This window comes from Sabethes cyaneus, chromosome 2 (assembly GCF_943734655.1).
Source record: "Sabethes cyaneus chromosome 2, idSabCyanKW18_F2, whole genome shotgun sequence".
Classification (NCBI taxonomy): Eukaryota; Metazoa; Arthropoda; class Insecta; order Diptera; family Culicidae; genus Sabethes; species Sabethes cyaneus.
In genome coordinates, this window is record NC_071354.1 from 240,410,751 (window position 1) to 240,437,067 (window position 26,317).

The 26,317-nt window shown below is 41.0% G+C and overlaps 1 protein-coding gene across 1 annotated transcript in view; it reads left to right on the forward strand.

The window, feature by feature from the left end:
* The window catches only part of LOC128736825 (ecdysone-induced protein 74EF), a 423,088-nt gene that overhangs the window by 27,428 nt on the left and 369,343 nt on the right, over positions 1 to 26,317 (forward strand). The gene's annotated exons all lie outside the window — the stretch shown is intronic.

Below are 26,317 nucleotides of genomic sequence, written 5' to 3' on the forward strand. Positions count from 1 at the left end.
TTCAACCAGCGAAAAATGCAAATCAATACTATATTTCAAGCGTCAAATAAACATTATAAATAGCAACGGAATACGAAGGATGACTTTACCAGCAAACTCGTCTCTGAACCTTTTCGTACAATTTACCTATTGGACCAAATTCAAGAATAACCAACTTACTGCGATGCGCACACACGTTGGCAAATAGGTAATAGGTAAATGCGTAAGTTGTTCAATGCTTACGAGTTAATGAACGAGTTAATGACAAAATTTGGCGAATAATGCATGCCAACCGCGCTCTATTTTCAAATTCCCTTCGTACCAACATATTGTTCCTGGTGCTAGTATCAACAATTAGGAACAAGTAATATTGTGTTGGTCTGCTTGTTCATTGTGGTATCTAAAGCAACGTTCAAACGTCGTGTTGAACATTTTGCTTTTCAGCTTCGTAACTAAACTAAATTCGTATTGCATATGCGTTGGTGCAAACGAAATTATGAACGAGTGATGCAAATAATTTTGTCGGGCTGAATTATGTTGCCTGTCCTATGAACAGGTTGAATATGCGGACAAGTTGCCACTGCTTTTGACGCACAAATCTTTATTAATTTCTCGTGTATACTGTAGACAAACAATTGATACAGTATATACCGGAAAAAGGAAAAAGTTTCTTCCACTACTTGTAAAAATATTACGAGAAACTTTTTTCCAAAAGATAATTTCCTGGGGTTGCGGCATTGATTCAGTTTTAGAAAGAAAACTTAATAGAATCAGCAGACCTAGGAAAACGAATAAACATAGACAGTTGTGGTTGTGACAGACAGGGGCTGAAGTGTCTTAAACAGAAAAGTGGAAAATACTTGAACCTTAAGACAACAGTTCAGCCAAACTTAACTTGACTTCAAAGCTGCATATGATACCATCGACCGAAAAGAACAATGGGAAATCACGAACGAGAACGGCTTCCTCAAGAAGCTAATCAAAGTGAATTAATCTACGATGGATGATACAGTGCTGTGCTTGGGCTTCGGTTAGATTGTGGAGTTCATGTGATACAACCTTTTGTTTTTTTGAATACGTTCAAAAAAAATTTTTTTGTTCAGAAAAATTATAGAACACATTAAAATGAGCAACTTTGCTGAACATAGTAACTATATATCTTTTGCTAGTCGCGAGATATAATGATTTATTTAAAAATTTAAAAAGTACACTTAGAAATCAATTCTGCACAGTAACTCTGCATCTAATCAATTTATTGCTTTCAACTGTTTTCCAAAGTTATTCAGTATGATAAAATACACATTTTTTTCGAAGACTGTTGTTACCTTTCAGTTAGTTTTAATCACTTTAATTAGGTTATCTATGTACATGGGGGTGAATTGGGCAAAATGGACTGTTCTTGCATTTTGCACAGCATAAAATGGATGGAATTTGATTCTTCTGATGTTTTGACAAAATTTAGAAGCTGTTTGAGTTCGTTTCACGGGCGGCAAATAAGTTTTTATACTGTTTAATTAGCTTTTATCATTAGTTTTGGGGGGAAACAGGGCAAAATGGACCACTTTCTGCGCAGGATGAAACCACCACCAATCGATTTCTTGCATTTTTTTACATAGAAATAGGTATCTTATAAGATTCCAAACCAACGGTTTCTAATTCTTGGGATTATGAGCTCATTTTTGCCCATTGTGCAGTGGCTGAACAGTACACTTGTTTAGACTTCACCCTCACTGGACTAACTAAGTTATTTTTAGACACACATTGTGCCGCTCCCCGTCTATCGTACTCAACTCCGAAACGAGGAGTTTAATCTAACTGGTTTTTCTAACCGCGACGCCAGAAGCAGTTGTTACGTTCGATCGCGAATATTCAAATGTTCTGAAGCATGTTTAATTTTTGAAATTTATTCTATATGGCAAAATAATGATTTCTCGATACCGAACTATTATTGCTGGTCGCTCTTACGTACTATTACGATTAGCTTCGCTTCTGTGCCTTGTGCTGAAATGAGTGTGCATCTGGCGTTCTATCAACTGTAGCTCGGACGTTTGATTTAATGCCGCAAAGCATTTCCCAGCGAGTGTTTCAGCTAAGTAGATTTAATGGTTTCTTCCTAGCGGTGCGGTGTGCCGGTGAGTATGTTTGAAGCCCTTCCACTAGTGCACAAGCGAGCATACGCGTCCGACCCAACAAACTACGTGTTTCCGTCAGTCAAGCCTCAAGCAAGCAAAACGACATTGCTGCTACTTATGAGCTTTTTACGCGGAAGTACTATACGTACATTCAACGCAAACAGTAGTTGAACTTGACGGTGTGGTCAACCTGGTTTAGTCTGACCATCAAGGACCTTTTGGACTTCCGAGTTGACCGATTCAAATGTCCAGCCGGGAACGATACGGAACTGCAAGAAATTGCATCAAGTATCGCTTAACAAGGGTACCAACACCTTATTAGACTCTTTTCAAACGATTTTCGTCGAATAGACACTGGCTAATCCATGTACGTATATATACATATGAAACTGTTAATGATATCGTTCAAGTTGATGCAATTTATTGGGACCCAAAGGCAGCCTTCGATAAAGTTAATCATCATCCAAACTTAACCGTCCGGGTGTGTCAAAAATCCTTATCAACTGGTTCAAGTTGTACCTGACTGATCGTAGACTGGGCTCAATAGAATCAGAAGAACCTCAACCGTTCAGGGATCCCACAAGGCAGTAATTTACGGCCATTACTGTCTACCATAATTTTCAACGACGTGTGCAAATGTTTACTGGAAGGTTGAAAACTTCTGTATGCCGATGACCTTAAACAATTTTTGGGCAATCAAAACCTCCACTAACTGTCAGTTGTTACAAGGAATTGTCGAAAAATGTCACGACTGGTGCAAATGAAACTGTTTGGTGATTAGCCTAGCGAAATGCTCATTAGTCACTTTTACAGGAAAAAAGTACCCGATTCAATGGGCGTACAGAATAGGAAACGAACACGTAGATAGAACAAACGTAGTGCGTGACCTTAGGGTTATGCTAGACTCTGATTCAGCGTCTTAGCTCAGTTCCGGGATCCATAATGCTCTATACCGCACCTCGTACTTCAGCCTCGTTCGATCTGTCTTGGAAACAGCAACTAACTCACAACAGCAAGGAGACGATGCCGTCTCCTTGAAGAGCGGTGAAGCATGCAAAGGACGACCTTTGTCGGCAAAGTTCTACTGAAAAAAAATCGATCCACCTTGGATTCTCGGGAGAATAAAATCACAATGTACAACCACGCCTTCTCTGACATTGGAATGTTATGGGACTCTACCAACACCGAATGAGTCCATCAGATTAATGTGTTAGTTATTTAACCGTAGCCTACAACAAAAGAACTATTTGAATCTTAGATTTAAAAAACTTCCAAAATACCGAAAAAAGGCTACACAAAGTGATTTTGTTGCGTGACAATGCGCCATCCCACACTGCCAATCCGGTCAAGGAAACGATTAAGTCACTCTCCAGACTCAGCTCCTTCCAGCTACCAATAAAATTGGCATTGATGGAACACGTAACACACACTGGCCTAATAAGCCAGTCGTGGTATGTTCGAATCTCGGTTGGGAGAGGCTGCTGTTAGAATCAATAGGATCGTAGCAACTGGCCCTGCAATTGTCCTGTACTCTAACAGCTGGCTTCGAAGTCTGGCGTATAAAAACAGAAGGTCAAGTTTCGATAACGGAATGTAGCACCTAGGCTTTGCTTTGCAATTTTGCTGAATATAGTTTTGCTGCATCTTTTGTAGTTACAGCGCTACAATGCTAGTAACTCATTAGTGACTAAATGAACATTCACTAAGTTACTAAAGAGGTACTAGCATTGTAGCATCGTAAATAACAAAAGATACAGCAAAACTTCATTCTGCAAAATTGTAGATAATACATAGTTCTATAAATGTCCCATACATCACATTGTCAAATTTTGCTTGGCTGAAGTGGTACTGTCAAATAAATTAAAATTGAGTCAAAGTGATCGAACCATCCCTGCCTGCATGAGGCAGTTGCTTTGGGCTCGGACGTTCAATCTGGTGTTGCTAGCGTGAGAGGACTAGCCTAAGCATTTCCCAGCGAATGCTTCAGTTAAGTAGTATTTTTCTCTTTTGAGTTTTTTTCTTTTTATAGACCCTATTGGCTAGTTGGCCGTTGGAGGTAGAACACCGGTCCAATAATTCTGTTGTCCCTTTTTGAAATGACTTGGAGCTACTGTTGGACTCAATCGAAAAAGAGTACTTGCCCCGCAATTATTCTGTTCTATAGCAGTTGGCAACTAAGACAGAAAGACAGCCTTCTGTATCCCAAGGTTTTCTGTGCTTATCTGGTAGGGGTCTTTGCGTTAGTTGTGCGTTAATATGGATAAACAATATCGTTCCGATCCGCTACAACGTTAAATTCGCATTACTGTACGAAAGTGAAACATGGTGCGTTTCAGTGGAGACCTCGCAGGTATTGATTAATCGCTACCAGCAATATCATTCGGAAGAGGCGAACCAGCCAAAGGCTGAAAACTTCTCAAATATAGAATTAAAAACAAATATCATTCGTGCTTGGTGACCTGTCGACTGAATAGCTGGAGTCCAACGAGGAACTCCATAGTCGATGTTATAAATGGTCGATATGCAGTAACAGAGATTAGAGAAAGTAGATGAAACTAAAACGGACACTCCTTGAGGAGAGGAGCGTACTTGACTGGTATCTGCAACGACAACGAAGAAAAGGCTAATCCAGAGGCTCATGCCGATGAAGCTTAGCCCGCGACTTTCGAGTTGTTGACGAGAACTTGTCCTGGTGACAGGTGAAAGCCGACAGGACCGTCGGACATGGATCATTAAGTAAGTCAAATAACATGTTAAACCCACTTGACAAGAGCCAATTCCTCGAGTGAAACGTTACTCGGAGCGATCGCTGGGCTAGATCGTGGGTTACGCTTTCAAAACGAAACCTTTGAATGCTATTCAAATTTCTAGATCTGGCAAAGAATTTTCCAACCGTGACCAAGAATCCGAGCCTCAGGAACGCAAACAAGATTGCTGCTTGTAAACTTTACATGCGAGAGTACCACGCGTGTTCTTTCTACGCTTCTACGCTCTCTCAATCTGCTGTGACTTGGATGATCTATTTGGAATAGACTAAGCACTGCCCAGCGAGTGCTTCAGTTAAGTAGTTTTATTCCTGCTTGTGATTCGGGGTCCATCTAAATTATTCTTGCTCTGTTCTGATAAGCTTTTTCGCTATTCGCTGAATATCTCCTATTATTTTGTGCACAAACGCATTGTCAACCGTAGCTGCCATCTTTTTATTTTTTATTTATTTATTTAAAATTTATTCATTTTTCTTTGAGCATATTGCTCTTAGAGACTAACTAAAACTTTTTCCACCACTTTTCCATACCGGACGGTGTTTTGATCATTTTGCCACACATCTTCAATTTAAACTAAAACCTGCGAGATTTTTATAATTCTGCGTCTGCATTAGTCGCATTGTAAAGTTCATTCGTGTGAATTGCTGAAATTGAATTTCGTTACTCTCAAAAATAACATTCCCAATAGCCTTCGAGAAAAGTATTAGCTTTTAGAAAAAAACCCTATAAATTCATTAAATATGACAAGCAGCAATAGAATATATTGCCATTTTATTTTGCCATTCGCTTTGAAGTCTAAGCGCATCGCCAATATAAGACGATCATAAAAACTGTCATTCGCGCAAACATCGCCTTTGAAAAACTTCATTCGAACGTTTAAATCGCTACAATGTGAAGCTAAAAATATAAGCTTCAAAGTTAAACGAGTGTGTAAATTACACCGGACATTTCGGATCCACTAAATAACATGATGAATTCGAAAACAATGAACTGCCTGACTGCCTGGCACTGCCATGCCAACAAATGCCGTTCGGGCCCATATTTCTTGCTGCGCCACCAGCAAGCGGCTCAGCTCGAGCATAGCGTAATTCTCCGCCACCGCCATCGAATTCTGTCAGTCAATGGTCCACTCGATGGACGAACCGATTCATCAACGTCATATTTTAGGGATGCGCTGCGTCCCCGGTGCTACGTTGTGCGGTGTGCGGTAGATTGGATTGGGGCAAATTGGCGTTTGCTAAAATCGTGTCTAATTCTTGTGTGCAATTTTCACACGCACGGCACAGAACGCACGGCTCTTCTCGGTGGATGATGATGGTGGTTTGGTAGGTAGAGTAACATTGCGAACGACGACGACGCCATCATAAACATGGGTTTTATGGTGTAATTATCTTGTTGTTCCTTGACCGGGACGACGACGGGTCGCATAGCATTGCGAGCGCGCCGACTCTGTGCTTGTGTGTGACATATGAAGTGCAACTAATGGCAAGTTATCCAACTTTCACATGGGACACCGTACAGGTGGAGCTCACAGCTTGTAATTTGATTGTCTAATTGATGGGATTTTAATTGAAAATGGAAAAAGAAGGACAATAAGCATTCAACTCCCCCGGATTTGGAGTCTGCTTCCGGTGGAGAATTACTGGCAGAAAGTGGCTATTGTTGCCATCATACACAAGTGTCGATTGTCCGTCGTCGCAATTTGCTTTCAGAACGAGCAACGACTAAAAGAAGCGAAAAAAGGTAATCGGCATGATTAGTTTACGTGCCCGTTTTAGCTCGACAGGAAACTACCGAATTAGTATTCTAGGTGGCGTTTCACCGATGCGGAGACAATAACCTAACCGGGCTTTGAATTTGCTTTATTCAGTAAATGTCTTTTTGCTGTAGCATTTTCTGTCTTATCATGGCACGTTTAGAGCATTTATTTAGTGAATTAATGCTTCGGTAACGAGCGTTGTAAATTAAATGTTCCCACAACCAAAGACGCCATTCATCAAACTAGATCCGTGAAATGTTCTATAGCGTGTCGCGTAATTTTCCAATTCGTTCCCATTGAAGGGTGATCAACGACAGCACCCAACAGTGTCATCAATATCTGCATTCAAGTCATACATCACACCTCCACTTAGCACACCGCCATCATGTGACGTCGGAGACACTAGTCATTCGTCATTCTGTCGAGCGAGCGATGGTTCGCCGCTTCGCCCTTCTTCCTCAGGTGTCTGTGTAATGTAACGAACGGGAATAGCAACTATCCTGCCACGCCATGCTAGCCTAGCCGTCTGTCGCGTGTTCCTCCCCCACTAGCGCAGAGAGAGCTTCAATTGATGTACGGCACGTAACTTTGTCTGAACTTTGCCAGGAAGAGCAACGGCACCGTGAACTTCTACAGTCGACGGCTAGTTTTCTATTTGTCTTCTCCCCCTGTTGCTTTTGTTTGCAATCGTTTCGGCTGCCGAGACGATTTTTCGTGCGAACGTTAAACACCTAAAATTGCATTTTTTTTGTTTATTTATTTCGTCAATCGAAATAAACGACGAGTCTGAAATTCTAATGTTTGAGACTATCGAGATGGAAACAAATAATAACACTTTTAATCTATATATATAAAAGTGAGCGTGAGTATGTTTGTATGTTCCACCATAACTCCAGAGCGCCTTGACCGATCTCTACCAAACTTGGCACGCATATTCCTGGATATAAGAGAATCAACACTGGGAGTTGATAAGAGGAGGGGTGCTCGTAACAGGGGGGAGAGGCCATAACTCCGAAATGTCTGGACGGTTCTTCACCAAACTTGGTACACATATTCCTTGGCATGAGGGAATCAGAACTCAGTGGATTGACAACAGATGGGGGGTTCATAACAGGGGGAGGCCATAACTCCTGGGCAATGCTCTATCAAGCTTGGCACAAATGTTCCTTGACAGTAGGGAATCAGCACTGGGAAGTTGACAAAAGGGGGGAATCCCTAACAAGGCGGAGAGAGGTCTAAATAAATAAAAGGGGTTGCGTTTCTCTTGAATTTAAACCGATTGTAGTTGTGCAACTGACTTTGTGAAAAAAGATGGGTTCTACCGAGGAGAAATACATGGAAAATAAACCTTTGTTTCGTTTCCATTATAGCGATTTTCATTATGCAAACCGATGCATAATTAGCTATGTGACAGAAGGGGGAGCTGACTGGGAAGGAACCATCATGTAGAGGGACGAGAAACGGAAGTATAAATGTATTTTCTGCCATAGCTCCGGAACTTCTGGATTGTTCTTCATCAAACACATGCTTTTTGCCATAAAAGAATCAGCATCAGCAAAAAGGGAGACGGTCTCTTATAAGGGGAGAGAAAGGTTCAAGTGGGTAAAGGGGTGCGTTTCTCTTGTATTTGGAACGATAGCACTTGTACAAGTTGTTTTATTTCTGAAAGGGGAATACGGTGGCCATTAAAACGAGGGAGGTTCAAAAACGTAAAAAAGGCTGTGTCGATTTATACGGATTACCGAGACGAAGACAGATTTACAAGCGGTTGGGGGACAAAGTGAGAGAAACTGACAAAGGGAGTAGACATATTCAAACGAAGAAAAGGGTTTTGTTTCTTGCATTTTGAGAGTTTTCGTTACAAAGACAGATGTACAAGTGACTGAGTGACAAAGGGGTTCCAAGTGAGATCGGGTAATCAGCTAGTTTAAATATAAATAACAAATCAAGTCGGGGATCAGTGCTCAGGAGTGACCCTGACATCGATTAGACCCAAGAGGAAACTGGCGATGCTGATACAATCAGTCAAATCCCAGTGGGGGCAACGGTCTAGGACTAAACCCAAAACAACCCGGTCGTACCACAAATCGTATAAAACCACACAGAAGAAATATTAAATTTGTCCAGGTGAATCTTCACCATGCAAAGGAAGCAACTGCTGTACTTTATAGAATATTCACAGAAAGCAACCTGGATGTAGCATTGATCCAGGAGCCCTGGACCTATAAAGGTAGGATACAAGGAATTCCTACAAAGTCGTGTAAATTGATTTACGCCGAAGGTGAGCTCACGCCAAGAGCTGCCATTTTGGTAAGTGAAAACATAAACAGTTTTCCAATTACAAAATTGATTACAAAAGATCTCACAGCATTAATAATGGAGGTTCCAACGACCCACGGCAAGACTAAAATTTGCGTAGCATCGGCAGGAGACGTGGGTGAAGTACCTCCATCAGAAGTTGAAGAAGTTGTGATGCAAACGCCCACCACACTGTTTGGGCCAGTACAGATACCAATAACAGAGGTGAACTCCTTTTAGACTTTATATCATCAAATGATATAGACATATGCAATTAAGGGGAAAAGCCAACTATTGTAAACGCAATAAGGCAAGAAGTACTGGACTTAACACTATGCAGCCAACGATGACGTATCGGCACGTATCGAATGAAGGATTCTTGTCCGATCACAAGCAAATCACATTTGATTACGAAGCTAATCAGCAACTTAAGGGAATTTTTAGAGACCCCAGGAAAACAAACTGGGATTAGTATAATTTGAAACTGAAGGTTGGAGTCAAGAACTTGAAAGGCTGCTCAAGGACTTGTAAAGAACTTGAGGACAACTCAAAACAACTTTCAAACCTGATCCAACAAGCTTATCACGAAAGCTGTCCTGCAAAGGAACGCTCTACGAATAGAGATGTACCTTGGTGGAACAAAACTTTGGAGAAATTAGAAAGAAAACTCGGAAATTATTTAACCGGGCAAAAAGAACACAACAGTGGGAGGAGTATAAACAAACTCTCACTGCCTATAATAGGGAAATACGAAGATCAAAGAGGATTCACTGGAGGGACACATGTGAAAACATTGAAAATACTCCAGTAACTGCTAGATTGCAGAAAATCCTCGCTAAAGATCATTCTAATGGATTAGGTACTTTGAAAAAAGAGGATGGCTCTTTTACTAACTCAACTAAGGAAACATTAGAGTTAATGATGAGAACACATTTTCCCTGTTCAATCATTAATACATGCGGAGCCCAAAATGCACCGGCATTGAGAATTGTAAATCTTGAAACTAGGACAGACATTCACTAAGCAGCGAATGAAATGACTGGGTTAGATAGAAACACGAATGATACTTGTACTTTGGCTAAAACAAATTTTACGAAAAGCAAGGTTGAATGGGCGATTGACACTTTTGAACCCTTCAAATCACCGGGTAGGGATGGAATTTTTCCTGTACTACTACAAAAGGGCAAAGCGTTTTGAACACCTATTCTAACAAACCTTTTTCAATCAAGCCTGATACTGGGCCATATACCAGCAGTATGGCGACAAGTACGAGTCACGTTCATTTCGAAGGCTAATAAGAAGGATAAAACTTCACCAAAATCCTTCAGGCCGACAAGCTTATCGTCTGTTGTGTTAAAAACAATGGAAAAAATAATTGATGAGCATATATAGTCGTCATATTTAGCCCAAGATCCTTTGAGCAAATAGCAATTCGCATATCAAGAAGGCAAATCTTCAATAACAGCAGTACAAACTGTAAAAAAACTAGAAAAGCCTTTTGAAGCGAAAGAAATTTCACTAGCTGCCTTCCTAGACATAGAAGGCGCACTTGATAATTCATCTCATAATTCAATGATTACGGCTATGACGAAACGTGGTTTCGATGTATCTATTATCCGCTGGATTAGCGAAAATCAAAAAAGGGTTATCAAAAAGGGAGATATCAGCAAACCTTGGAAGCTCATAAGCATTAGAGCAGTAAAAGGGTGCTCACAAGGAGGTGTAATATCACCTCTATTATGGTCTTTAAGAATTGATGATCTTCTACAAAAGTTCACAGCGCTAGGCTTTGAAATAATTGGCTTCGCTGATGATATACTCATGATTGTTGGAGGAAAATTCGATTCTATCATTGCTACCGAATGCAAATGGCTTTAAATTGAATTTCATCATGGTGTAATAGGCAGGGCCTCAGCGTAAATGCCAATAAAACTACTATTACGAGAAGGAAAAAATTTACATTAAACAACATCAGATTGAAAGGAACACTTTTAAAACTTTCAGACACCGTCAAATATCTTGGAGTATTTCTTGACAGAAAACTCAATTAGAACACACATCTAGAGCAAGCAGTAAACAAAGCTACAAATGCTCTATGGATATGTAAAAGAACTTTAGGTAAGCAATGGGGAGTGGGGACTGAAACCGAAGATGATCCATTGAATCTATTCGGCTATTATCAGACCCAGGATTACTTATGCTTCGTTGGTCTGGTGGCCAAAAACGAAAGCGAATGCTACCCAAAAAAGCTGGAAAGACTTCAAAGGCTAGCCACTCTCTCAATAACAGGTGCAATGAGAAGTACACCATCGAAGGCATTGAATGCTTCCATTGCATTAGTTTATACCTCTTTGAACCTCTTTGAAGGTGATCTAACAGGTCATCTCAGTATTCTAAAAACTATTAGTATTAATCCTATTGTAACTAATAATGAAGATTGGATGGAGAAAAAATACAACTTTAATCGAGTATTTCGTGTATTTGAGCCTAGGCGCGATTCTTGGGAAGATGGTGGTCTCGATCTTCGTCCAGGATCGACAGTTTTCTATACAGATGGTTCAAAAATGGGAGCATTAGTGACTGGCCCAGGAATAGACATGTCAATTTCGATGGGCAGATGGTCAACTGTATTCCAAGCTGAATAACAAGCAATTCTAGAATGTACGACTGTGTGGTTGCGCAGGAACTATAGACATTCAAATATATGCATCATGTCCGACAGCCAAGCAGCTCTAAGTGCTCTAAAGTCGGCGGCATGCACATCAAAACTTGTCTGGGATGAATACATTCCCTCCAAAAATTGTCTTGTCGTAACCAAGTCAACCGGAAGTCAAGTGGAATCGATGGAAATGAAAGAGCTGATGCACTTGCAAGACTCGGATCATCTCATCAATTTGTAGGACCTGAGCCCTTCTATGGCTTACTATATCTGCTTCTGCTTTAAAAATGGAGCTGAAAGCATTGGAATGTCCGAAAGTGGAATCAAGTGGAGCCTTCGAGGAAAGATCTAAGCATTTATACTAGTGTTTTAACAGAACATTGTCCTAGCCGATATCATCTGAAGCTAATGGGGAAAGTTCAAGATGATATATGTCGCTTCTGTGGCATAGAAAAAGAAGACTGTTATGCCGATGTCAGGCAATTTTCATTAAAAGATTAAGGTTTTTCGAAAGAGGGCTGTTAGAACCCTCTGATATTTGGAGAACAACTCCCAGCTCAGTAGTGCACTTTATCCGAAGTGCATCACCGGGCTGGGCCAATGCTTTTAGTCAAACAATGACGATCACTTCTGGTTCTGATAGTGATACGTCATCTTGACAACATAGTTATAATAAAACGGGGGATATATCACAATAGATCAAACAAATGGTCGCAGTGATAAAAATACCCAACATGAAAAAAAAGTTCTAATGTTAAATGATTGTGATGTGACATTGTTTTCTTCATTTTTCATTTCTAGAAAGAATTTCAGATCAAAGACGTAAATTTTTACTTCAAATTTCTTGAACATTGTCTTTGATACAAAATAAAAATAAATGGTCATAAATGGAAGCCTTGAGGGACACTTGGAGTGACTTGAATTATATCAGTTGTTCTTTCTATTGAATTTTATTTGTTTATTGGCAATCAATTAAATATGATTCAAGTCATACAAGTAGCCTAGACCCAATGCAAAATTTTAATAATTTAAAGAGTAGCATTGGTATGTAGGTGCGATCAAATGCCCAGCTAAAATCGATACAGAATAGCTTCTCTGCATGATTTCCATTATTCATTGTGTGAATAAAAAGTTCAAATAGCAATTTCGCACATGGACGACTTTAAAACAACCGGAAATTTAGAGAATAGTGTCCTTTTACACTTCTTTCCTGCATCCTTCTCGGGCTCTTCAAACGTAAACCATTCGATGATGACGACGACGACCACCGCAATTGGCAGTAAGCAGCCGCCGGCTATACGGTAGTATTCATAGACTGGCCGTAATCACAACCTCATCCATACGGACCACCGAACACAGAGCTAGATCGGTAAATAATACAGAAAAGATTACAGTGTAAAGAAAAGCGTCGTATCGCCGGTTGTCGTCGTCGTCGTCGTCTAGACATGAGTAGTACCGTGTTTCCCCTTAACAGGATTCCTATCTTCCGGAGAACTTTCACGCGGAATGAAAGCGGAGCACTTTTATATCTGTGCTATCCCGTCGTCGACCGTAATCATCATCATCCCCATCACTGACTGTCGTCATCATCATCGTCGTCGTCGTCGTCGTCGTTTTCGTCGCTGTCGGTCGGTAGGAAACCATTTCTCGTTTCCTGTTCTTTCAACGCATCTTAACGGTGTACATTCTGTGCATTCTCGAGTGACAGGGTGAGCCAAAAACTGTTTTCAGAACTCTCAGAATTTGCATGATTTTTATTCGGCCGCCAACAATTGTAAACTGTACAGTCAGTACATACGATTCAAATATTTCATAGTATTAAACACATTAAACCACCCTGTAGCTCGCACGCCGGAAACGGCAGCCCCAGCCTCAAGCGGCAATACGTGCACTCCGAAAGTAGGAGTACGGCCACGGGATGACGAACGAACCGACGACGACGGGGCTCAATGAATGCTGGCTTGCTGGCCGCCGCCGGCTGTTGGCACCCCCTCCCGGCGGCGGCCAGTTGAAAAGGTTTATCGATTTTTTCATACTCATATTTTTATTTTTTGCATTTTTTTTGCAAATTTCTTCTCTCCAGTCGATGCGTTGTTGCTTGTTGGTTGGTTGACTGGTATATATGCTTAGGCCGGGGTGCCTTATCTGCCTGCAGTGGCTCATCTGTCTCATCCGCCACGGTCGCTTCATACTCGCTCCAATCCTGCCTGCACGCTAAAGTGGCTGTCAATTTTGACGGGATTAGGTGCTATTCGTTGTCTGGTGCTCGAGGACCGGGCTTTTGCGGATTTAGCTTATCCTGGGGGGGATTTCGGCGGTGTCATTCCGAAATCGATGTTGGAAACGTTTGAGCTGCTGCTGCTGCTGGAAGCTGGTAATCAAAGGGAATTATTGGTCGGTTGCTATTTGCTTGGGCGTTGTCTTCGGCTTGGAATTTTCTTCAGGACACTGGACTGATGTGGGTTTTAGTTGATGGTAAATTTCCAACTATTTCGGTATTAGAAATGACCTGTTAGAACACTTCGCTTCGAAGCAATTTGAAACACTGGACATAAATTGATTTTTTTTTCATCCAAGTAATGACATCACACATTAATAACCAAAGGTTGTAGCATCGTAAACCAGCTTAAACGATTGAAAACGACTAAGGAAAGAAAGGAGAGAAAATGATCCCATGCTAAGCTTAAATCAACTATTGAAATGTATTTAAACGACGATAAAAAAAAGTAGTAAAAATCCGTACCACTTGTCGTATGATTTTGTCGAACCTTTCGAACATCAATCGCTAGTATCATTTCATCCACAGGTACATATAAGTAGAATGGCTTTAGTTTAATTTTATTATCGACCAAAGTGTGCTCTTTTGTTTCAGAGTGTAATCATTTCTCTTCGGAGAGCTTAAATATGCTATAATGTTGAGATCACCAATTTTCCGGTAAACTGTAAGCAAAACATTTCAGCTTGAATATCAGTTACTTAACAGTTACATCAGTTAAATTCATGAAACGATGGATTCACAGATCCTATTTTATGTTGTTGACTATAACAGCTGCCAAAGTTACTTTGAAGTATTCGAGGAAAATTTAATAAGCTGGATAAAGTTTTCCACACAGCATTGCAATGTGTAGAGAAATTACACAGAACCATTGGAAAATTGTGTTTATTAAGGATGTTGCAAATTTCACAAGTTTAATTCAGCAAAAAAAAAGGAAGAAACATTTGCGGTTTTTGGTGTTCCTACAAGTGCTGCAGTGGAGCGACTTTTTTACGGATTTTTGTGAAGGTTTGATACCATTACACCACCATACCCTTGTCAAGCGATAGTAGCCCAATTCCAAAGTCCAAAAGGTCCTTCTACCCATTTACCCTTCCTTCGTGCAGAATTCTATATTTACCCTCTGAAGCCTCTTGACAGTGCAAATGTCCCTCCTATAGTTAATTGTACTGGTCAGAGGTACGAATGAGTCCTCGCCAGGGACGGCTATGATATGGGATAGTGCAGGCAGCGAGGAATAAGTGGGTAAAGTAGATCAAGCTTTGAAGGAAGGGTAAACCCCAATACACGCAAGCACGCATACAATTTTAAATAAGCATATCGCTCACTCAATACCGATTATACCAAAAAGAAATGCAGTGCAAATCATACAGCAAACACCCGGGCGATATTACAATAGATCAGCTATACTGGTCGCAGTAATGAGTCCACACATGAAAAAACAGCCTCTCTCAGCCGATATTCGAACATACAACCACTGGCGTTGTACCTCGAATCCAACTGGGAAGCAGTACTTCTACGTGAAAAGCTCATAGGCTACAACAATATCGCTTGGTTGCTTACGGTTTGCAACGGAAAAACATAGTTTGTTGAGTCGGTCTCGGACACGCCCGTAACACTAGTACAAGGGATTTAGATATACCTACCGGCACTAGTAGGAAAAAAACCCTCAAACCTTCTTAGCTGAAACACTCGCTGGGAAGTGCTTTGTCAGCCTCGCTAATACGAGCGACATCAGATTAAACGTCCGAACCACAGCTAATAGGCACAGAAGTGAAGAGTTTGAAAGCGAATTGTTTCACATATTTGTAACATTTTTTGAAACGGTGGTTCCACAATCGATGGAGGGACGATAGGGGAAAGTAATGAAAATTTTTTAGAGTGGAGGGGAAAGAGCGGGAAAGTGAAGGGGGGGTATTATTAGTAGCTACGCTTAACGAGTAGTCGTTGTGACTTCTACCTTTTGTCCAATGCTGGAAGGTGCATGGGTCGAACCAAGCTATAATCTAAGATTATAACCAGATTGGAACTCACCACAACCGCCAGGGCATGTGGCTCGCTGGTACCCGTGTACCTTTGAACCGCAGAGGCGCTGGACAAAAGGAGACTGAGCAACCCCCTTGTTAAAGTAGCGACGTATGTGGTTGGGCTATTTTTAGACACAAATTGTGTCTCTTCCTCCGTCAACTGTAGAAACCAACGACCGAAAAGTGTTAGTCTAAATTGTTTTTACTGTCAGGACGACGACACTATGCAGGCCCTTACGACTTGCAAGGTACTGCGCGTGACGCTGTTCGTCTGTCAGCGTGTTAGCCGCGATTTTCACATAATCACTAATCGTAACAGTACTTTTCAATGCGATATAACAGGCGATGGTTTGGTACCCTTGAACTTATTGTTTTGCCATTTCAAAAATTAAATATGACATTTGGTCTATCCTACCATGTATAATACATTTCAAAAATTAAGAATACTTCATTTGAATTTCTTTTTTTTTTTTGTCATTTTACTTTTTTCTTTACGGGAAGAGTTAAATTTAATGTGACATTTCAAAACTAATACATCTTCATCTTAGACTAAAAATATCGACTAAGCGAGGACGAGAGTCGAACTCACAGCTCCCAATCTCTAGTTGAATCATTTGAATATTCGCGATCGAAAGTAACAACTGCTTCTGGCGTCGCGGTTAGAAAAACCAGTTAGATTGAACTTCTCGGTAGTGAGTTGAGTACGATTGAGGGGGATCGGCACAATGTTTGTTTAAAAATAACTTAGTTGTTGATCCAATTATGGTGGAGTCTAAACCAGTGTTTTTTCATGTGTGGACTCATCACTGCGACCAGTATAGTTGATCTATTGTGATATCGCCCGGGTGTTTGCTGTGTGACCTGCACTGCATTTCTTTTTGCTATAATCGCTATTGAATGAGCGATATGCTTATTAAATTTTATGCGTGCTTGTGTGTATTGGGGTTTACCCTTCCTTCAAAACTTGATCTACTTTACCCACTTATTCCTCGCTGCCAGTACTATCCCATATTATAGCCGTCCCTGGTGAGCACTCCCTTCGTTCCTCTGACCAGTACACTTAACTATAGGAGGGACATTTGTACTGTCGAGAGGCTTCAGAGGGTAAATATAGAATTCAGCATGAAGGAAGGGTAAATGGGGGGCCTGAGAATAAACCCATGCTAAAGTTACTTGACGTCGAATGGCTTGATTCTACTAAGATTCGAACCCTCGACCACTCGCTTGTCAAAGCAGACTCGATAACCTTGCGGCTACGGAGCCCCTCTACCAGTGTTGCGATGCCCACACTCGTGTGGTCTGATTTTGTCACGCACGGCTACTCGTTCTAACGAACACACCGGCTTAAGCACCACTTTCGGACTCTCATTCTTATTTATTCATGCACTGTGACGAGTTTTTGTTACGACGACGTTACGACGAGTGTGTAGTTAGCTAACAGTTACGGTCGTCGCTCTCGTTTGTCATTGCAGCCCGAGCTGCTGATACCCACCACACGCGTGCGCTCGCACTGCCGCCCGTGACTAGAATCGAGGACGAGGATGAAGAAGAAAAGAGAAAGTAATGCAGAATCTGTATCTTAGTGCGCGCCACTAGCCCTCACGGAAAGCTGGTTGCTCACGAGTCGTTTGACTCGCGAGTGGGCTATGCAGAAAGACGATATGAGGTTGTGCGTTCTGGACACAGCAACGACGGTAGCGTGAGAGTAGGCATCGTTGGCTTCTCGCTTGATTTGCAATATTGGCGGTTATAACTGACTCCTATAACAGGCTGGTTCAACCCGCGGGTCTCCGGGTAGTTTGGTAAAAGAAACGCACTACAAACCTAGTAAATGCTACTTCAATGTTCTTTCCCTAGAGAACTGAACTGAGAGACTGGTCAAAGTAACTGCGTAGCTCGCGAGTACCTGTCATCATTAAACCAGCGACACACATTTCGTATTTCTAATGGGTGTCGTTGGTTTAATGACGAGAGTTATTGAGTGATATGGCCAGTCTCTCAGTTCAGTTCTCTACCTTTCCCTGATCAAATTTTCTGCTCTTTTCCCTTCACGTCGAGTTCTTCCCTGTGGGTTCTATAAAACAACTATATTTCATTACTTTCTTCTTCCACACTCTATTCAGCGACTCCCATATAATCAATCGGGTTATTTCTATGCATGACCGAACATTTTCGCTCACTAAGGATGATCTCGTTTTTTTGATATTCAAGGCGTGTTGAACCTGTTGGGGCGGCTTTCTATAGATTTGAAAGAATTTCAAATCATTCGCATACAGCAGTCTGCATTCTTGAAGTGATGCTGCGCGTAAATAATTTAAAAGTAGTGCATTAATAACTATGGCCCAAGATTGATCCCTTGCGGGACCCCCCAGCTCGGATTACAGAATTGGTTCGAATGTACATTGCTTAATCTCACAGGAAGATACCGGTTAACCAAATGTGATCTCAACCAGTTCACAAATTTTGGTCATTTGGTTTGACTTTGTGCAAAGTCATATCATGGTTCACTTGATCACAAGCTGCCTTCAAGTCTGTGTAAACAGTTTTTTTTATTATACCTAGATGCTTTAATTTCTTATTCGAGTCTGTAAACAGTATTCATTTGAGCATCGCTTTCCATGTCTCGAACGCGAAAAATTTGGATTTATGATGCAAAACCATCAAATTACTATAAATAAAATTAATCTAATAACAATATTTTTGGAAGGCAATCTTGATTGTAAAAATCCACTTGCTCACAGCTTGTCATTGTCGCCACTAAATGTCTTTCCGATCGTAACCCCGGCAAACGTCGTTGTGCAAACAACACTCAGCGACATTTTATTTATGCCAAATCACCAGCCAGCCATCGGTAAACAAGCTGGCAAAATGAAATCTCGATAATGATGGGAACGAACAGAACATACCTTCGATGAAAATTCTTAAGTCATTCGACGAAGAAACAGTAAAAGATGCGGAGAGCTGTGGTGCGCCGTCTGTGAACCATCATCGAACCAATCGGCCAATAATAAATCGTAATGATGCTGTCACGCTCTGTCAGCCATTTAAGATGAATCTGAATCTGGATTGCCAGCTTTACTTGAGAACAACAACAACAAAAATCGTGGTTAATGCTTCAATTACGTTTGCTTCAACTGTTCTTGTCAATTTAAGCAACATATACGCTCGTGGATTGAAGTGAATTTCATTACAGAAAACATGCTACACATGCTAACCTGACACCGCTGGTTCGTAATATGTTCCGCTCGCCCGGTTGACATGGCGCCTCAAAAGCCGTTTTTCACTCGACGACACAGAGGGCGTGTGGGTTAAGGTTATTAAATTTAATTAAAACCGTATGTCTTGGGAAAAACTTTACTCTCTTGGGTGGATCTCCATCGACAGGAGGCAGCATGCGTCCGCACCGCAAGCAACAACACGCCAAAAAAACTAATCTTTTTGGCAGCTACAAGCGACGTTGAATTTGTTCTGTGTTCACCCACAGAACTCTTGGCTTCTTGGTTTTTCTTAGGGTGACTTTCCGAAAGGACCGTGTTAATTCGCTAATCGTAACTGTAAGGTCATTCTAACAGAGCGTCGTTCCAGCACGTCAGAAGCGTCGCTACTCATGGGTGATCGCAAGAAGGGCGCTCACCGCTCGGCTATTTTGGCAAATATTCCACCTTCCACCGAGCGACGGACTTGTTCGTGGAAATCTTGACCAGGAGATCAACGCGCCGGTTCGAGGTGTATCCATTTAGTATTTTGCACGGCTAAATTCGCTGACCGGAGCGGGCTAATTTTAGATTCACCAACATGGCCTGTTAATACGGCCGCCGCCAGCGGCTTTCTCCATACTGACTTTCGGTTTAGATGTTTAGAAGAGAGTTCCAACGATGCTCGGCAATCGGGTAGCATCAGTGAGAGTCCAGAGACTGACCCAAATCTTGGCCCGTTCTCGTACGTACGCTAGGAAAGTTCCATAAGTCGCGAAGCGCGATGTTTCCCCGGGAATTGTAAATTACTCCGTCGCGCCCGTCATCATCCAGCAGTAGTGGCAGGGGCGTGTGTGTTCTTCTTGTTCGCGCAATCGATGTTTGTTTTCGATGTGGTTTTGGCCGAATCGGTACTAAATTAAATTTGCGGTTGGTGAGAATTGGCCGATGCCTTCGTTCCATTTCATTACCGCTGCTGCTGCTGCTAGAATAAATAAATACTGGTACGAGAAACCGATCAACTAATATAAATTTTCTTTTTCTTTTTTTCTTTGCAGGTGAGTACTGAGACGGTATTCCGGTACGGAGAAATTGGATACAATTTTAATGATTCGATTGAAATTATAATATGAAGGCTAATTGCGAGGTAAATTTAATTAGCACCGTATGGCATTAGACTCAAATCTTCGCGAGTGAGCTAGGAAAAGAAAATGTCAAACGTCAATGATGTCAGCAGATTGTTTAAGTTGAAATTAGACCTACTATCTTAGAGCTAAGTATAAAATATTTCCGTGTAATTTAAGCGTTTTAAGAGCCACTCAAACAAATCAAGAGTTATTACATGAAATATCAAGCATTTCGCAACTACAGGAGTGATGCCCTATGCTGTCGTATCTTCTTCCGTGGGTAAAAAAGCTCTCATCTTTCAAATTGTACCGCAGACAACATGACATTCTCCTATCTAATTCGCCATAACACAACGAAATTTATTGTTTAATGTAGCGTGAGCTACATTTAGATCAAATAACTTGATTACAAAGGTTAAACACGCACCGCACCATACGCTTACTAACGGGCCGCTGAGGCCATAGCCTGATAAAATAGATAAACAGGAAAATGATTGCGGTGGAAATTTCTAGGCCTCACATTAAAATTAAGATGGGCAGTCAATATCCAGGTTAATTCGTTGGGCGATAAAGGAGGTAGCCTTATGGCAACATCGCGACGAACGCGTAGCAATTCCGGTCCAGCTAGCTGACATCTACTTTCGTATGATGGTAAATTAGCGGGGTCATTCCATGGAATGTAGCGAAGAACCGCAGGAATTCGTGGTGAATTGCTTCAATTTTCTGAATGACATTTTGATAACACGGTGCGCAGATAACAGACCCGTATTTCAAAATTAAGCGAACTGGCGAACGCTAAGCTGATTGAAGGCAATGGACGGTTTTTAACGATTTAGTTACACGAAACATAAAACATGAAACCCGTAGCGCGCCTAGCTTTTGTAGAGATAGAGATTTGCACGTACGTGCTTTTGAAAAAGTACCCGAGATATAGTAGGACTTTTGGTAGTACCGTGGTATTTAAGAAACAATTTAAACCAGTTCTGGTGTTCCTCAAGGTTCTGATACGGGATTCTTGCTATTTATTATATACAGTAGAATTTGTTTTTTCATTCTTATATTGCATGGCTTTACAAGGCATGCTTATAAAAATTTTCTTCCGTTTGTAGCTGTTACGTGAGCATGGGTTGTAAAGTTTTGGTTAAAATTAAAATATAGAAAAGATATCGAAGTATTTCCAAAATGAAATTCGCATTCGTAGATAGCCTCTATCGATTTATCTCTCCATGCAGTGCCAGTAGCTCCTGATTCTCATACGCCTCCACCATTCTCCGATTTCAGTTTGTACTGCGCCAAATATCGTCCACAGTAGAGCGATATTCAATAGCATACAGATGATAAGCCGTTACCTTGTGTCTACCCCCGCTACTTCTTGAAGGGATTGGAGATTGTCGTCGAGATGCTCACGAAAATTCTGAATCTGATCAGTCGCGTCCGGAAAACCGTGCAATATCTGCCATAGCTGGTCACGATCGACTGTAACGGATGCTGCTTTAAAGTCAATAAAGATGTCGTGATGCATGAGTACGTTGTCCTCCCGATATTTCAATCAGAAGTTCTGTAAAATTCTGTCAGATGGTAAAAATTTGATCTGCAGTGGTGCGAGCCCTCATAGAGCCCATTTCATTTCTCTCTGCGGTGATAACCGGCGTAACAGTAACTAGAAGAGTACCTTGTAGGCGGCGTTTACCCCATCGATATGTTGCGATAGTTGCAGCAATCGAACCGATCATCCTTTTTGTAGATGGAACAAATAACTAATAGCTTTCCCTCCTCTCCAATCCTGGAAATAACGCAGTTTGAACTAATGTCAGCGTTTCTCGGTCATACTTGTAATTTTTCGTTTGACTTCTTCGGGATCAGGCAATTACTATCTTCCGTGAGAATTCTTACACACTTAAGAAAAGCACCGACTTCAGTAATATTTTGCCACGATTTGGACAGCGTTCAGTGAAAATTTCAGTGGTTTGGTGGTTTGGTATCATAAAAAAATTTACCAAACGCTCGGCCGTCCAAATCTCGGCAAAATTTCACCGTAGCCGGTGCTTTTTTTTAAGTGGGTAGGTTATCTTCCGTTCCACCTCCTTCTGCAACTGCGCCATTGGCGTGTTCATCGAAGAACTGCTTCCATCTGTTGATCACCTCGCGTCTTCTCGAAAAACTTATGCTTGTCGTTAGCTCAGAATAGTTGCACGAATTCTTCACGATCTCTATTTTCTTTCTGGCGCTTTTTACTTGTCAATTGGTTAATCGGCCGATATTGGCCTAAGTTCTTCCTAGTGGCAATGCTCACGCGATGTGTCCTTGCTTTTTAAGTACTCTTAGTAAGCTCAAAATGGCTTCAGAAAATTTTTGAATTGTTTATACACCTTCTGACAGTTGTCCAATCGGTCATTACTCTTAATTCTGTACACGGTAAACAAGAAAAGTGTTTTTTTTTTCAAGTGGAGAAAAATCCATTCAAAGAAATCACAGGGGCGCGACCCCATGGTTGACGTAGGATTACGCTAGACATATTTTTGCTATAAAATCTTGAATAAGAAAATTTGTCTATGAATTTTATCCATGTCCATTTTTCCATAACGGTAGTATTTCCAAACGTGTTGATAGTATCTCTGAGTGAGACAAAACGGGAAAGGGAAAAAGTGCAAAATTACCCCCGCTTCGATCCGCGGGTACCCCGGCTTACGTAAAAAGGAACGTTATTCAATTCACTTAGCGTTGACTTAACAACTCTCTCTTACCTTATTTTCTGCCCTTTCCCCTTCACGTCTTGTCCTACCCTGAGATACTATCAACACCGTTGTTTCATCAATTTTTTCTACCATTCCCTTTCGTCTATTGGAAAGACTACCGTTATAAAAAAGCCAAAATATACCACAATAGAATAACTAACGGTTGCAGTGGTTCAAGACTCCTACAGGAAAAAAACTTACTCGGTTTGTTTACATTTGTACTTACGTTCTTTTCAAAAAGTATCTGAGATATAGAGATATCATCCAATCATTACCACTTTTCAAACTGAAAAGCATGGTCAATGGAAAAAATCAGTTTTGGTGTCCCCCTAGGCTCTAATATTTTTGTATACACTCAGGATGGCAATTAACAGGAAAAACCTGGACTTGTCAGGGAATTTGATTAACTTGGAATAATCAGGGAATTTTGAACAAAATCCGGGAATTTTTCAAACAACCGCAATGCTCGATTAATTGAGTTGTCAAGTACACTTCGAAATCGATAAAGAAGTACGGCGCACAAGCAATCGATTGGGTCATCGATATTTAGCTCCGCGATTTGCAAAGAGCCTTATTCAGCGAGGCAAGTGACGCGATATTGTAAATTTTAATTTGCTGTCACACGCTTTCCGTTCAACGTTAGTCAAGTCGAACCGAATGTCATTGGAGTTTTATGCATGTGACTCGATTCTCAGAAAGTCAAGACTCCAAAGCCTCGTCAAAGACGTCTCTGTGAAATAATGTATTAGTAGAATTCATGAATAATCAAGAAATGTTGGAGAAATTTGACTGACTCACTGCAGTTTTTAAACTTGCCATACTGATCAAGTTTACAAGCTTCCATGTTTTGGGAGCTAGCTTGGACCCGGAGAAAAAGATCCCAATCAATCCCTGCAGAGAAGATGAGAGTGCGAGCGATGCTCTCCGCCTAACTAACTTTGTTTATCAATTTTTCACCCTCCGTTTGGGCATGAGCTTGCGGATAAACTTGGGCGGGAAAAGGAACGTATAAGGAATTCACGCACGGAGTGTAATTTGCCGCTCGGCGATTGAAGAACTCGCGTTAGGAAATAGAGTAGGTGGGAAAATTTCCCTGTTTCGGTAGGTTGGGTTAAGACCCGCTGCATGGAGAAAACAGAGTTGTTCTTGACAAGTCTGCTAGGATGGTGGGTATACGGATAAAATGCGTTTTCCATAATCGTTCCCCAAATTTTCAGTATTCGTATTCGTAGTTCGTATTCCAGGTGTTACCCGGCTAGCACCCGCGGGTATCTGTAAAGATCGCATTGAGTAAATGAATTTCTTCACAAATTTTCTCGGTTAAATTGTTTGTTTCTATAGACGAAACTTTTCCATTAAACTTTAGTTAACATCGGTGACTGGATCGGGAAATGTGGATGTAGCTCAAGGAGAAATTGAGATCACTTCGTCAGGTATGAAATTTACTAATGGCGCTAAAGCGCGGTAAAACTACTTAATCGTGAAGGTGTAAGTCATTTTCACACTTTAAAAAATCTTGTATTGAAAGCTAGAAACGCACATTCAATGGTCATTGAAAACAAAGAATTTCGTATTAACAAGAATGCGGAGAAACAGCAGCCACTAAGTATTCGTATTCGTATTCGTATCGACTGGCCGCCCGCTAGAGTTTTTTTTTTTTCATTTATTCTTATACACTGGAGTCGTTTTTTACGCGACGATTTTTATGAGAATTTTAGAATTTGCGCGGTTTTTTACGCGAATTTCGGAATTACAACCGAATGGTCCCACATTACTCCCTTGTGGTACGACCGCCTATTTTTACAGATAAAGTCCGGCCGATAAGGTCGTATAATTTCAGCCGTTCAAATGTGTACGCGATCAAATGCTGCTTTTATATCTGTACTAGCTGACCCGACAAACTTCGTATTGCCACAAATTTAACTTTGCTGTACTTACATAAATTGTGAATCTCGGATGACCTATATCACAATCTCGAGTTTTGCAAGTTTCTGAGGAGTTCGCGGGTGGTTAAATATATAAATTTTCTTCACAGTAAAGTAGAAAACAAACCCTCCCCCCCATTGCTTAGCCATATAAAATAAAGCGGATAGCATTATTCGCCATGATTACATAACATTTCACCGAATACCATTTTACGGAGCACCACTTTTTGGTTGATCATAACGCGGAATGTAGAGTTTCGTGGAATACCATTTCGTGAAAAACCTTACGCGGGATGTACCATTTCATGGAAAATCTTTTCGTGGAAAGTACCATTTCGCAGGGGTGATCCTCTCCTTACTCACTGTTGCTCGTTTAATTTTGTTCCATTTACTTATTAGTTCTCGAGTTATGCAGAAATGTACTGAAAGAAGAAGATTTTTCAGTAGTTTTCGATTCTATAAGGAACATACGGGCAGACAGATAGAAATCCATTTTTATAAGTATAGATTTGTATGGGAGCTCCCCCTCTTAGTAGGGGGACGCTTTAATACTTCCATCCATTTGTTTGTTTATTATGCGACCATAGGTAGTAGAGCTTTGATTAAAACGAAGTGGCGAAGCTACTTCTGCTAAACTCAAAATAGTTTCAGATAGATTTCAGATAAAATTGTTTAAACGCCGTCTGGCGGTCAAGTTTTTTCTCAAATGGAGAAAAATTCCTAAAAAAAAATTAGAAGGCTACGACCGCATGGCTGATGTTTGCCATATTTTTGCTACAAAAACTTTAACAAGCAAACCTTTTTTTCCAATTTCATCCATAAATAAAAAAAACAAGGTACGAAAATAATATATTGGTGAACGCAAGCATATATAACATGCCATTACACCGGAACGTCTGAACGATTTTTCGTCAAATTCGGCTTTAATGAAACAGCAGGAAGTTATTGGTAAAGCGGGGGAGTCCCTAACAAGATGGGAGGTCCAAGTATGCCAGTGGGTTGCACTTCTTCAGCATTTAGACCAGTTTTCAGTGGTTATACAAGTGTCTGGGAGGCCAGAGGGAAAGGGGGGAGGGTGAAATCCTATGATCTTAAGTTTCTAGGTGGAATGTTAAAGTCAATTAGTCAAGGTCCTATTAGTCAAGGTATTCATATCAAGCAAGCGGCATCGCTCCACCTATGCTGGTAACTCCATTGGGTTTCTCCAAGGCAGATTTCTTAATGCGTAGCGCAGGAACCAAATAGCTATGTATGGGCAGTGATGTCCGAAATTTCCAATTATTCGATTTCCGATTAATCGGTGATCGTTGTTTGCACTAATCGATTAATTCAAGTGTTCGTGTCAGTGGTGTTCGATTAAAAATATTCGAGTATTTCTTTGATTAATTCGATTAATCGAACGATTATGAACGATTAACGAGCATTATTCGGGCATTATTCGT